This window comes from Ambystoma mexicanum, chromosome 6q (assembly GCF_040938575.1).
Source record: "Ambystoma mexicanum isolate Mex_15411 chromosome 6q, UKY_AmexF1_1, whole genome shotgun sequence".
Lineage (NCBI taxonomy): Eukaryota > Metazoa > Chordata > Amphibia > Caudata > Ambystomatidae > Ambystoma > Ambystoma mexicanum.
In genome coordinates this window covers 1,116,763,517-1,116,777,334 of record NC_090937.1, presented here as the reverse complement: position 1 = coordinate 1,116,777,334, position 13,818 = coordinate 1,116,763,517, and the positions used below count along the sequence as shown (strand labels likewise).

The 13,818-nt window shown below is 46.0% G+C and overlaps 1 protein-coding gene across 4 annotated transcripts in view; it reads right to left on the bottom strand.

Annotated features, from left to right (window-relative positions):
* TEC (tec protein tyrosine kinase) overlaps nucleotides 1–13,818 on the bottom strand; it is an 837,667-nt gene that overhangs the window by 444,659 nt on the left and 379,190 nt on the right. The window lies entirely within an intron of this gene.

Here is a 13,818-nt window from a genome sequence, read left to right as displayed (position 1 = left end):
TCTCCTGGGGAGTCCGTGGTAGGGATATGTAGTCCCTTGTGTGCTTGAGGAGGGAATCCAGCACTTGGTTCAGTATCCGGGAAAATAAGGGTTGTGATATGCCATGCATGTGCCCCACTGTGTGCTGGTAGTGGAGCACAGACACTACCTTCAGTAGAGGGGGGATGGCGGTGCGTATTTCTACGAGGCTCACTATGTCGTTGTGTATCAGGTCCACTATGGTGGTGATGCTGTCCCGTTCAAGCCGGTACAGGGTGTGGATCTGCTCTGGGGTTAGATTGAATAGACTGGCTCTGATGCGAGGGATTCGGGGCTGCCGAGGTGGTAATGGTGGCTGCACTGGTGGGGCCTGCTGGGCCTGTCTCACCCTCCTTCTCCTCCTGTGTCTCCTCTGTTGTGGCGGCTGTTGTTGTTGTTGTTGTGGCAATGCAAGCAAGTCCTCCAGCTCCAGTAATGCGACTACTATTGGAATCATCTTGGTGTGGGAGGGGGTGTGGTGTGTTCTCCGTTTGTACTGGGCCTGACTCCATTGCCTCCACCTGTGCTGAGTGTGTGCACCTGTGGCAGTTTGGGACACTGCTCAGGGCATATCGGCGATGCCGGTAATTACGCCATGCCGGTAAGCACTTTTTTCGGCTTCATGAGGCCGTTATTTGCATGTCCGCCTCAGTTGTGATCTACTTCGGTTTACGGCATGCCGCTAATGCTGCCATGTTGGGTCGCGCGCGCGCCACCAGACCTCATGAGGCCGTTATTTGCATGTCCGCCTCAGTTGTGATCTACTCCGGTTTACGGCATGCCGCTAATGCTGCCATGTTGGGTCGCACGCGCGCCACCAGACCGTTATTAACTACATCGTACTTTACGATGTCGTTAATTGCAGTCTGGTTGGTCGGAATAAGCCGTAGCGGGAATCGATGCCGGTATTCCTTTACCGGCATCGTTTTTCCCTTTGCATCAACCTCGGAATGAGGGCCGAAGTCTTAAGAATACAGATTGGTTGGTGTTCTGCTGAAGGAAATTCGTAAAGACATATGACAAGTCTTCTGAAAATGGTGATGAAAAGCTCCTGTTTGTGGGAGTCAAAACAAAAACATGCTTTTGCAAAGAGTAGAGTTGTATAAGTCCTAGGGTTATGCGTGCCTGCCATGGGATATGCTGCATGCCAGTCGATCTTCCAAGCCAGGCGATTGGCAGCTTCTAAGGGCCCCGCGTGGATGCAGCAGCTTGGTGTTTGTATCTGCTGCTCCTTCTTGATTGTACAGGTTTGGGGGTTAGCTCCAAGAGCAGCTTGTTTCCACTCCTAGCTTCAGATAAGCAATATATATATTCAATGTATCCTGCTTGGCCTGGTATAAGAAAACATTTTCGGGGAAACCTTGCCTTCCTTAAGTTCACCCATACCCCGACTGGTCTGGTGGAGGGTCTATGTTGCATAGACAGGAAGAGGGGCTGCTGCAATGGGCCGGAGGCAGAGATCCACACACATTTAAGCTAGGAAAGGTGGAACTGACTCGTGAAGGGAGGCACTCTCACTGGCGTAGCAGGGCCCTTGCAGCTCCCAAGGTGCGGTGGCCCCTCCAATACATGTCCTGGGAGGCGGACCCTTGGAAAATAAATCACACAAAGAAATGCACAAAAAAATGTCAACCACATTTTTTTCATTGTTTCTTTTCGAAGTCACTCTGCCTTCCTAAAGAGATTATTTCTGTTACAGAAATCATTTCTTTAGGAAGTCAGAGTGACTTAAAAAATAAACAATTTCTTTTTGAGTTTCCGAGGACTGCCCCACCACATGACATGGAAGCCTCCCTGCTGGAGGCCTCCATGTCATGGGGTCGGGGGAGCGCTATGACTTCAAAAAGAAATAGTTTCGTTTTGAAGTCACTCTGCCTTCATAAAGAAATGATTTCCATTACGGTTCGGTCCTTTAATGGAAATCATTTCCTTCTGAAGCCAGAGTCACTTCAAAGCGAAACCATTACTTTTTGAAGTAATAGGGCACCCCTCCAAACCATGACATGGAGGCCTCATGAACCTCTCCAGATGACGGGAACAAGCGTTGATGGGTGGCTGCCTGAGTGTGCCTTTGTGAGTGGATGGTGAAAGGGTGCACAATTAAATGTATGGGTGGCTGGTTGTGCATGTGTGAGTTTATGTTGAAAGGGTGCACACTTAAATATATAGGTGGCTGCCTGTGTGAGTGTGTGGTGAAAGGGTAGACACTTAAATGTATGGTTGGCTGGGTGTGCATGTGTGCCTGTATGGCGAAAGGGCGCACATGTATATGTGTATGGGGAATGGTGTGTGTGGTTGTGTTCAGAAGCACAACAAAACCTAAATTTCAGGGAGGGGGGGGTTACCCCTCAAATATTGGGAGAGGCGCTAACATCATGGATTGTGAGGGAGGGACACATTTATTTGTGTGGGGGCATTTCACTTCTTTACACATTCTGAGACATTTCTAGTGCAGCATCAATGTTACAAGCAGTTAACTCTCTCCTTTAAGTCTGAAAGCAACCACTTATGGACTGCTGTAAGAACGAGCGGTCTCCTGTCCCCTCTCTACCCTTCAAATCACTACCCTGATATGCAACTACTAAACCCACATCACAATTTCAAATGCCTAAAAAATTAAGCATTTGACCGCAGATACTAACAGTGAAATGCTTTACGTTAGTAATTGCTGGGCCTTTGTTAACAGTGAAACCCAGGTGCCGTTTAACATCTGTGTCCTGTTCTGTCCGACAACTGCTCTGTAGGTCAGCCACATTGAGTCAACATAGCCCAAGATTTCAGGGGGGTAGGGCTGAAGACCAGTCAGCTCAATAGTGTTGCGCTACTGCTTGTGTTTAATGCCTTCATTACTTATTGGTAATATTCATTACTCCTAGCCCTATTCTTCCTCGTCCCAGTACTTGTGTATGATGCACTTTATCTCAGACACAAGTACTGGGATTAGGGAGAGAGACATGGAGGTATTGCCTAGCTTTTTTACCTGAAATCTTCATTCATCATAGTCCCACTCTTCCTTGTCCCAGTACCTACCTATGAGGCAAGGTGCCTCGTACATAAGCCCTGGGACAAGGAAGAGAGACGTGGAGGTAATTCTGGTCCATGAAGCTAATCTGGGTGGTTGGGCCAGGGGGTGGGAGGGAGAGGGGATGTGTGGTGGGTGTGGGGGACAGGGATAGTGTGATACATCCTAATGGTCATCCATGTCCAGGCTAAGCAGGCATCACGTGTGGTATTAGTGGCTAGAGAGGCATTTTGGTGCAGCCAGTCTAGTCATTTCTTAGTTTGGCTTGACTTTCTTTTTTAAACTGGGCATCTCTGATAAAGCAATCCTGCTAAGTGTAATTACTTGGCTAGACTGACATTTTGTGCTGCCAGTCTAGCCATTTCTTACTGTGGCAGTGTATAATTTTCTTGGTATCTGTGATAAAATAACCATGATAAGTGTTATTGCTTCAACTGACATTTTGGTGTCTAAATGTGGCCTGGCATGCTTTACTGTGATATGTTATTACATGTCTAGACTGATCTACATTGTGCAGCCAGTTGGACATATGTTCATTGTGGCATGGCATTTTGTAACGGCAAAGCATTACATTAATTAAAGCATTAATGTTCCTGTGCACTGTTGGTGAATTCCATGTGTTGGATTTTTGGATTGGTGTTACCCTACAAAACAATTGCAAATACTCTGGCTTATTAGCCAATATTTCTCAGAAAGTGTGCTGCATAATGCATTAAAACACGTATTCATATCTTTCTCCTAATGCAGTGTGTGGCATACCCCTGCAGCAGCATGTGTGTGCGTATTGCGCAAGTGTGGTAAACTAGGACAGCCCAGAGTGTGGCGCGACCCGTGATTTGTTTCCAAGCTAGGGGAAGCGGGGCCCCTTCAACATGGCTCGCAGGGGGGCCCCCAAATTGTGTGCTGCGCCTGAAGGGGATGGCATGTCAGCTCGCATTCCATTGCTGTGAATGGCTGATGACTGATTAAGTGCACCCCTATGTGGGCCCATGCTTTTCGCACACAAGCTGCGTTCTTCCCCCTTATTCAGTATCCCATCACAGAAGGATGCACCGAAAGCCATAGGAGTAACGGAAATATTCATTGTCATGCTGTACAGTGCACAGGTGGGCGGCTCCACATGTGGCAAGTTATGCCACTCTACCAAATGAGAAATAGAAATAATGCAATGAAGAGGGCTGGTGGTTGGATGCTGGCAAACTCTTTGATTACTAAGTGGTCCCTGTCTTGTTATCATTTTAATGAAGCAGGTCTCGAGGGGGGGCATAGCTTTCTCACAGGCAGGACCTGGGACCCTCTCCTACTCACCTTTCCTTGCATGAAAGATCACAAACCATGCAGAAGCCATACCAATTATGTTTTTATACCAGCTGCATTGCTCTGACAGGCCATATTTACTCCTGTCAGTGCTTATCTGCCTCCAAGGCTGTGGAGCACTTTTCTAGGCAAGCGGCTCTCTGTCCATCTTCCACTCACTCGATAAACCAGCACTGGCAATGCCAACAGTTTTGGCTTTTGTGTTGACATTGGAAATGCATTTTCCAGCCACTGTCATAGTGGTATTAACTGCCCATCAATGGTAGCAACTGCAAAACGGTGTGAGTACCTGGGCATGTAATAGCAGTGCCTGACGAATGTCTAATACATATTCACAAGCCAAAACTGTTGGATTTGCCAATGTTTGTTTTTAGCAAGACGTCAGTGAAGGACACACAATGGGCCTCATTGCGACCGCACCGGTATCCTGGTGGTAAACCTGCCAGGATACCGGCAAATGTCGTTGCCATTTCCGGCACTCGGTCCGGTAGCATAGCCGCCGGATAACAAGCGCTGGAGTGACAGAGTTAATCCCCTTTCATGGAGTCCCATAGGAATGCATGAGGGGATTTGCCGTTATTACCGGCCCCAGTAATACCAGTGCCGGTAATTACAGCTTTTTTTGCCGGTAGGGCGCCAGCCCTACCTCCAGCCTTCAGCTGGAGCTAACTCAGGTGCACCACCAGCAAACCTGTAGTCGGCCGATCTGGTAAAGTGCCGTTCTCCGTGAATATCGGCACTTTTTTACCAGACCGGCCGACTTAGAAGGAGCCCATTGTGCTTATTTATCAAGTGGCTGAAGGCAGACATTTTTATTACACCAGTAGGGGGGGAAGGGGTGGATGGGTTACAGCTCCATTTAAGTCATTAACTCTCAGAAGACTGCTTTGAAAAAACACTGGCAGGCACTTTGAATACAGCGTAAAGCTAGCTCAAAGAAATCCCAGGAGGATGAGTTTGGAAAGTGAGGGGCAGTACTCTAACGCATTCGTTTTGGCTTATAGGTTGCGCTTTCGTGCCAGGTAAGAGCAAAACTAATAGAATGAGCACATGTAGCCTCTGAGGCCTGAGATATCGAATCTGCAAACTACGTCATGAAGGTCAGCCGGATGCATTCCTTTTCATAAACAACCGTGACTGCAAAATGAATATAATGATGGCTGCCTTCAGTTTGACCATTACCGAAATATGACTTGGTCGGGGATGTGAAACCCATGCCGCCGCGTGCGCAATGAGGGATCTGTGCTGACCTGGACGTCAAGGTGCACCCGGGCGCAGGCACCCTGTAATCATAACTCGGGACCCTTTTCTGCCCTTCAAGAAACACGCATTTGTTTTTGTTTAACAGTTTTGGCAAAACTCGTGTGTGATAGCATCAGATCACCATACCACATGATTTGCATTAATTTAAGAGTGTTCAGGTATAAGCCTCGACAAAGTTTCTAAAGAGAAATTAATTATATATAAAATATATTTAATGGATAAGGTATCTTAATCTTTTTCACGTTCTCTATCCCTCGTTAAGTACCCCAGATAATTGTATTTAATGTTTTTATTCATACGGTTTATTGTAAACTGAAGGGCACCTTAACAATGCAAAGTAATTTGTCATTTGTATAGCGCCTTTTCCCAATGGTATGGCCTCAAAGCGCTGCAGCTGAACGCCCTCGGGGAACCAAATGCTTCACCTAATGCACCTAATTGTACCTAATGCACACTGTATTTTCACCTTCCTACTGCTTTGTCGACTTGGTATGTAACACACGTCGTCTGCCACATGTTTTATCTCTGTAACTGTAGGCATAAGCGCCCAGATGCCTAAGGGTTGGGCGCGCTCATAAATAAATAAATAAATAAACTAAACTAAGTCCAGCGAATGGGAAATTCGTCCCAGGAGTCTAGAATGGGTGTCTACATATGAAAGTTCCATCCAGGGTATTTCTTTACGTCCCCTGAGGGTTGAGGAGTGATATGCTAAAATTCCAAAACTTGGAGGTTTCCCGGAATGATCTCACTGTTCAATAAAAAAAGCTGCAAGAATGGCTAACAGCTTGGAGAGCAATGAGGGGCCTACCATAATACATGTAAGCACACGCATGCACGCCCACGAGCGTGTGTCTACACATATACACGCGGGGTGGACACATCTCTGCTGCTCGGCGTGGTCTTGCTACCAAAACCAGCGCGTTGCCCCTGTGCTATCCTCCGTTTACAGTGGGCTCACATTGGGCCACATTACGAGGTTGGTGGTAATTCTGGTAGAATTACAGCCAAACTTGTTTACCATTACAGCCACCCAGTCCCACAAACTTCATAGCAGGAGTGTGAGTGGGGTAACAGCGGTGTTAGTCCCAATTTTCCAGATTCCATAGGACTCAATTGGTATTTCTTCAGATTTACTGCAAGCGATAAAACAAATGCAGTGAATCTAATACATTTTGGAAGTGCAGTGATGGTAAACCCTGCACAGTGAAAACCCTGAGTGCTCCCTAACATGTAGCAAGCAGCTAAGAGAGCGTTCATGTGATGGCTATGTTTAAATAGGGAAACATGGTTTCCGTTTGACAGTTTCCAATACCACCACACCTGCCCAAGGGGCCATGCAAGACCGGGAGTGTGTTGCTTCCCCAGCCTTGCATGATCCAGTGGGGATGCTGAAGGGCAAATGTGCATAAGGGGGAACCTCTGCACCACCCTGCACATTAAGAGGTCCAGGGGCAGATGATGGAGGCACTCCGGTTTAGCCAGTGGGCTATCATGGCAGTCCGAATTTGAAGTCCAAACCAGAGCTATAGGTAAGATAAAACATGCACAGGAATGTGGGAGCCCTTCAACTGAGAACGAATATGGTTCAAATAGCCTGTTCTATGTGATATATCCCACCCTGGACGGTTTATGACGTTTTTAGATCGCTGTACCCTTCAGCATGGAGACAGTCAGCAACCTGCAGTATCCTCAAACAATATTATGTCACAAGTGGGTTTAAGAAATTCAAGAACCCGAGACATGGTTCAGGAGTTTTTACTTTGACAATTCTTTTAGGATGGACTATGAGGATTCTGGACTGTAGATCAATTCCACTAATGTGTTCTAACTGGTCTCTCAATCTCCTGTGGGCTCCCCACACCTTAATGCAGGCTTCCCTAGCCCTCAGGGCTAGAGTGAAGTCTAGAAATAGGTAATCCCTGTTGTCTAATCCAGCCTCTCCTCTATCTCAGAAGGCCCTATAAATCACTGTTGTATGTAACTTAAGCCTGCCATGTCTTCCTAAGGGTTCCTTATTCCTGTACTCCCAGCAGGATGGGATTAAAGATGTTCAAAATGGTGACTGTCGTTTCTCAAACACACCCCCTTTCTCTCTCTACCTCTGACTCCTTTCCTTGGTCTTACATCACCTTAATCTAGACTCCCTTTTTTCCTCCTACTACCTCTCTCCTATACCCTTCCACTCTCTCACTGCTTCTCCTCTCTCCTTCTCTCTGACCTCCTTCCCTCTCTCTCTCTCTCTCTCTCTCTCTCTCTCTCTCACCTTTCTCTCCTCTTCTGTCGCTCCGGTCTTCTCACTCTCCCCTGCCTACTACTTTCTTACGTCCTTCAAACTCCACCCTTGACCTCACAACTACCTCTCTCATTCTCTCTCTCTCTCTCTCTCTCTCTCTCTCTCTCTCTCACGCCCCCTATCTCTCTCCCCTGCCACCTCCCTTCCTTTCTCTCTCTTGCTCTCTCTTGCTCTCTTTCTCTCTCTTTCTTCCCTTGGTCCCTCTTTCTCACCCTCTACTATCTCCTTCACCCTCTATACGCTCACCCTCCCCGCTACTACCTCTTACATCCTTCTCTCTTACCACTCACTCACAATCACAGCTTCTCTCTTTCCACTTAGTACCACTCTCTCTCTCTCTCTCACACACACAAAATAATATACATCACAGGCACTCCTATCCACCTTCTCAACAGACTCATCAGCACTCTGCCCAACCTTCCGTCCATTGCCTGGTCTCTCAGTCTATCTCCACACCCCCTGACATCACCCAAATAACTTACATTCTGTGTGGCTCTTACAGGTCTTTTGTACCTGTGACTTCCTGTTTCTGCCCTTCTCGACTCCCCCGATTGGGTACGCATTCCACCTTACACTGGTGCCCAATCTAAACGTATCCTTTTCCCCCATGGTTGGTTCAACAGCATGTACTGCTACATAAACCCCTCTTAGCTCCACCCCTTTTTGGTGCATGATAGTTCTAGTAGCAGTCTTTGTGGGATGTTGGTTCGGCATTCTTGTTACTCTCAGCTGCAGTGAGTAATTATGTTCCTCCTGTTAGTGTAAGAATTGGAATTGTTGCTGTTGGCTTTCTTCAGCTGTCCGCTCAACTCTCCCAGTACTACAGTGCATGTTGGTTCTTAAAGTCCTAAAACACAGCAAAGAGAACTCGGGCCAGAATTGAGGGTGAAGGCACTGGTTGATTGACAATGGTAGGAGAATTAACAGTCAAGGCACATAAAGGGGGCTCAGAGACTTGAGCCTCCCTATTCCCTCGCCACATCTCTGGGGTAGAATTGGCTCTGGCATGAGACCTGGTATGCCACCTACACCTGGTTGAGAGAGGTCCTGGTTCCCCCTGGCCGGGTCAAGCCCTGACCCTGTCACAATATAAACACCAAATGACACAAAAACATGCACTCATCTTTTCTGTAAAACTTCACCACATTTCCTACATACTCTTCAACGCCAGCGACCTCCCTTGCAAGGTATTCAAAATCATCTCTCAAGCCCATAATTGTAATCCCCGATTGTAAATTAACCAAACAAATTTTGTGATGAACTGTTAACCTTCCTAATTGACACAATCCACCAAAATGCTATTCAACGAAACAACATGCCTCGATGAAAACACCTTCAAAGCGGACACAGACAAAACAACAAAGTTAATCCCTGTCTTTCCTTTCTTGCCAATCTTTATTTATTTATTTAGCATTTGTAGAGTGCACATAACCCGGGGGCATCTGGGCGCTAAATAGTATTTTACATTACAATATTTCATCATCTTGCTACACGGGGTTCCCTTGCCCAATCTTCCTGCTTTCCTCATGCGGTTTATGTCGAAGACTTTTGAAACGGCACAGCTTTACTTATTCCCAACCCTGACCATTACGACACTGTTTCATTCTGGTTATTGTATTCCTTATATTCTGTTAGATATTCTGTTAGTCTTTCCTCAAGTGTGCCTTCTAGCACCAAGTTCTACTTCCTTGTCTCCGTCTCAAATGTGCTCCTTAGCACTCTGACAAGTTCCATTTTCTTGTCAATTCATTTCATCACTGAGTTCTGTTTCTTTCGATCCCCACCGGGATGTTGCTACACTCAATATTGTCATCCGTAGTTTTTACTGTTGGCTTTCACTTCCATCAATTTTATTAAAATCGCTTTTCACCTCAGCAATACTTTGTTTAACTTTCGCATTTCAGAGAGACTTTCGACAGTGCGGAATTCCACAAGACCATACTGTTACTTTGTTTCATCACAGTTCAAAACAATCGAAGCTTTCTTTCAAACATGTCTCGCTTCTTACACATAACCTTGCTTGCAACTTCGTAATCATTTGTGTCGTTACAAACCGGGCTCTCTCATCACTTTGAACTCACTGGCTGTATTTTAACAATGTGTCCTTCACGATTCCTTTATCCGAGATCAGAGTCTTTACCCTCCTGCCCCTCAGACCTTCCTGGGCGGCTTTGCTGTCCCAGGGAAACGAGCAATCTCTTGGCACAACATTTGCAGAGATTAACCAGCTTCTCGGCTTCCTTTGACAGACCCTTTTGGCTCCCTCACCCACGCTCTCTCCTGCAGCTTTGTAGCGTCTTGGCATTCCATTCCCTCAAGCCTGGTTCTCAGAGGCCTCTGCTCAGCTGCTCACCATCTCGCCTGCTCTCCTTCTCCAACTCGCCTTTGCCTTCCTGGCTTTCTGTGCCCATTTTGTGAATCTAGGTTCCAACTTTTATACTTAGTTCAGTTCTCAATTGGATTCAGGTGTTTGTGATTGCAGCTAAGTGCCTGAATTTGCCTGGCCTCATTAGAGGTACATTCATAGATAGAGAAAAGTCCTTTTGAGTGTAGCTGTTCTGTCGTAATGTTATTAAGACAGGAGAAGCATTGAAAGTTCTGGGGAAACCAGAGGTGTGGCTGATAGTAGGCTGAAGCGATATCAGGTAGGGGGTTATTTAAAAGGGGGATACCATGTCTCACCCTAGGGTAATCCCCCCCCAGTCCCAATGGACCATTCACCCTTGTGATCCTCCCTAGTCCGCCCGCAGGGTCGGAATCCAAAAACAATGTCCATCCCCAGGCCACCTGTTTGGAAGATTGTAGCAATGGAAAACCATTAGGTTTTTCACACATCCCATATAAAATCCTTAAGGAGTATGCAGTTCATTAGAGGTCCCTCTGTCACTAGTTCTCTGCAATAGTTACCTCTGCCTCCTCCTAAATATAAGCAGTGACCACAGTCTACTCTACCAATCATATCGTGTTGGCAGTCCATTCAAGATGCAGAGCCCATGGAAGCAAAACAGGTACCAAACCCTTAAAACCTGATTGGCTGACACAGACTCCAGGAAGGCAAGGAGTTTCCTGAAACGCAATAGAAGCTAAATAGAATGTTTTTTTTTTCTCAACAGCAAATGCACATCTGACCTCCCCTCAACTCCAGCTTTCTTATTTATCTGAGACGAGCCAAATACAGTAGCACCAGTGAGGCCCTGGTAGATACCATTGATCACCTACCACCTTTGATGTCCCAATGCAGCCCAGTTCACCACTACCTCCATTTACTGGGTTTCCCATAATCTTCATCTAATCCCCCCAAAGAACTGTCCAGCAGCAGTAGAAACCACCTTTCACCCCAGATTCAAACTCCCATCTCTAGGTGATCCAGAACGCTGTTGCCGAACAGGTACTCACTTTAGTTATTGCCTGTGTACAGCTGCTGATATGGGCTGTGTAATATGTTCAGCTGCCTTAGGTTCATCATCTGCAATAGTTTCGTTATTGAGAGAAAGTATATTATTTACCAATCGCTAACATTGTAATGAACATGCTTATCAGTTTCTTTTAACACTCATACATGCTGAATGTGTACTTTTCTTAAAATATACTTTCACAATTTAATGCATATATTTTAAAAACATGTATCCCTCAGACTCAAATATACCACAGACTGAAATCCATACTCACGTGTATCCTCTGGTATCGAAATATTTAGTTAGTATAAGCAGGGGCTAAAAGTAGCTCCTGGGTATCAAGCATCGCCCAGTAAGCACAAGCTACCTCTCGCCAGCAAGGAGCAAGTACATAGCATGCTGCCAATCTAACTTGCATATGGTATGACAACTAAAACGTGTGTCCATCACATATGACCCATTTGGCTGCAAATGGTTTCTATCTGTGTCCTAATACTCCTTTATGCACGCTCGTAAACATACTATGTTAATTTCACCTGGGTGTGCTTGTATGACACCAGTTGGCCTGGAGAGCCAACTGGTGCCAGCTGGTAGTCGATGGTGTCAACCTAACCAGGCTCCCGTAGTGTTCTTGTCGCAGCTAAATAGCCCCCAGCCTCCATCAATTCTGAACCCCGAGCCTTCACGCTATCGGCATTAACGGCAAATGCCTCTATGGCGAAGTCCCCAAGTGACTCAACAAACTACAGTACCTGTACACTCCCCTATGCTCCTTCCATCCTTCTTACTCCTCCTGCCTGGAAGAGCCACGCTGTATACATCCCAGCATTCACTCAGTTCGAACAGTAAGAGTGGAGAATGCACAGTCTCCATACAGGACCCTTGCCTCTGGAATCTTCTTTCACAGGCATTTGAGTGGCTGGTCTCACTCCCACTCGTTCAAAATACTCATAGCATTTGTGTTGAAACTGCTCACCACACTTCCCCAGGTAACTTTGACTCCATGTCTGGCACCCTCCAATGGTGGGACTTAGGCTTCTAAAAGCATGTCCACAGGCCTCACGTGTCAGAGCGAGGCAGTAAAAAACATCTGAGAATGGGCGTAGAGAATGCTAAATAAGTGACATATTGACTACTTGAGTGCAAGCTACATTTTATTGCCAGCCCTTCCTCATGACTCAGCCGATGCAGGTTTCCCAGGTTATGATGCTCTTTGGTTATAGCCTGGCTACTTGCCAGACTTTATTGCAGTAATTCATACCATTATGACCATCTATATGGCACTGGGGCAACTGTTAAGGCGGGTCTGCAAATAAAAACGCATTCTGCTCCTGTTGTGCAATACGTGAGAGAGTGAAATAAACGGGGGCGGGGGGCGTTTGTTTCGCTGAATGGACAGTGCATAGGTGTGTGCGTTCTTGTGGGTAAGTACCTTGGAACACTTGTTGGGCGGAATTCTGACGTGCTTAGTGTCAAGCCATAAACCTGAATGGGGCAAATAAAAATAAAAAGGCACCTCCAGGCAGCAGCACATTGCACACCTCGAGACCCCGTGTTAGCACATCCTAGGTAAAGGCCAAGGGCAGGATGGGCGAGTACCGAGCATATAGCATGTGCTATTCAGACGAAAGCCCCAGAGAGGCTGTGAAGAAACCCCTCCAGGCAGAAGCATTTTGCACACTCTTGAACCCCTTCTTTGAAAACCGTACGTAAAGGCCAAGGACACGCTCGGCAAGTAGCGTACAGCATAGGGTTCACATTCTCGGAGACCTTTGCTCAAACACATAAGATCACCGGAGTACAAAATATGGATGAAAATGGCTGCATTTATTTAACGTTTTATTTCTTCCAGCAATTCCATATGATTGACTGTGACTCCTTCATGTTGTTGAAGAACAGTGTCGATTACCCGGAAGCACTTACTTCACACAGGCCCTCGGAAAACCTGTAGGTCTAACCAGGATGGACAGGTATTGGTCAGGTATGAGATAAGGTATGGTATTGGTATTTATTTAATATGTATACAGCCAATTAAGGCTTTACATATAAAAGAACATGACATAATTCAAGGTCATAAAAACATCATAACACATCAGATAAAAGTAAAAAATATAAAAAGAAAAATTCAAACCAGATACCATCAGATAATTCTGTTAAAATTAAAATAGCTAAACTAAATTCATAAAAATTTCTCATATGGAATATTAAGTTTTGATCATTTCCAAACAATAAAAGTTTCCACTATCAGACATGTTTATGCCACCACTCCCCTAAGATACCTCTTAAAAAGCTTAAACTCTCCCATTGGCATAAAATGTGTTCAGTTTCTAGAGTTACCGCTGCATTTAAGGGTCTGCCAAATCACAGGCTTGGCGGATTTACCACCGGCTCTGAGCTGGGGGCAAATCCGCTGCAATTTACTGCACCGCTGCGATAATACAGCCAGCGGTAATAGAGCAGAACAATCCCCGAATGGGTCCAATGGTGACTTACCATTCCGCCAAACC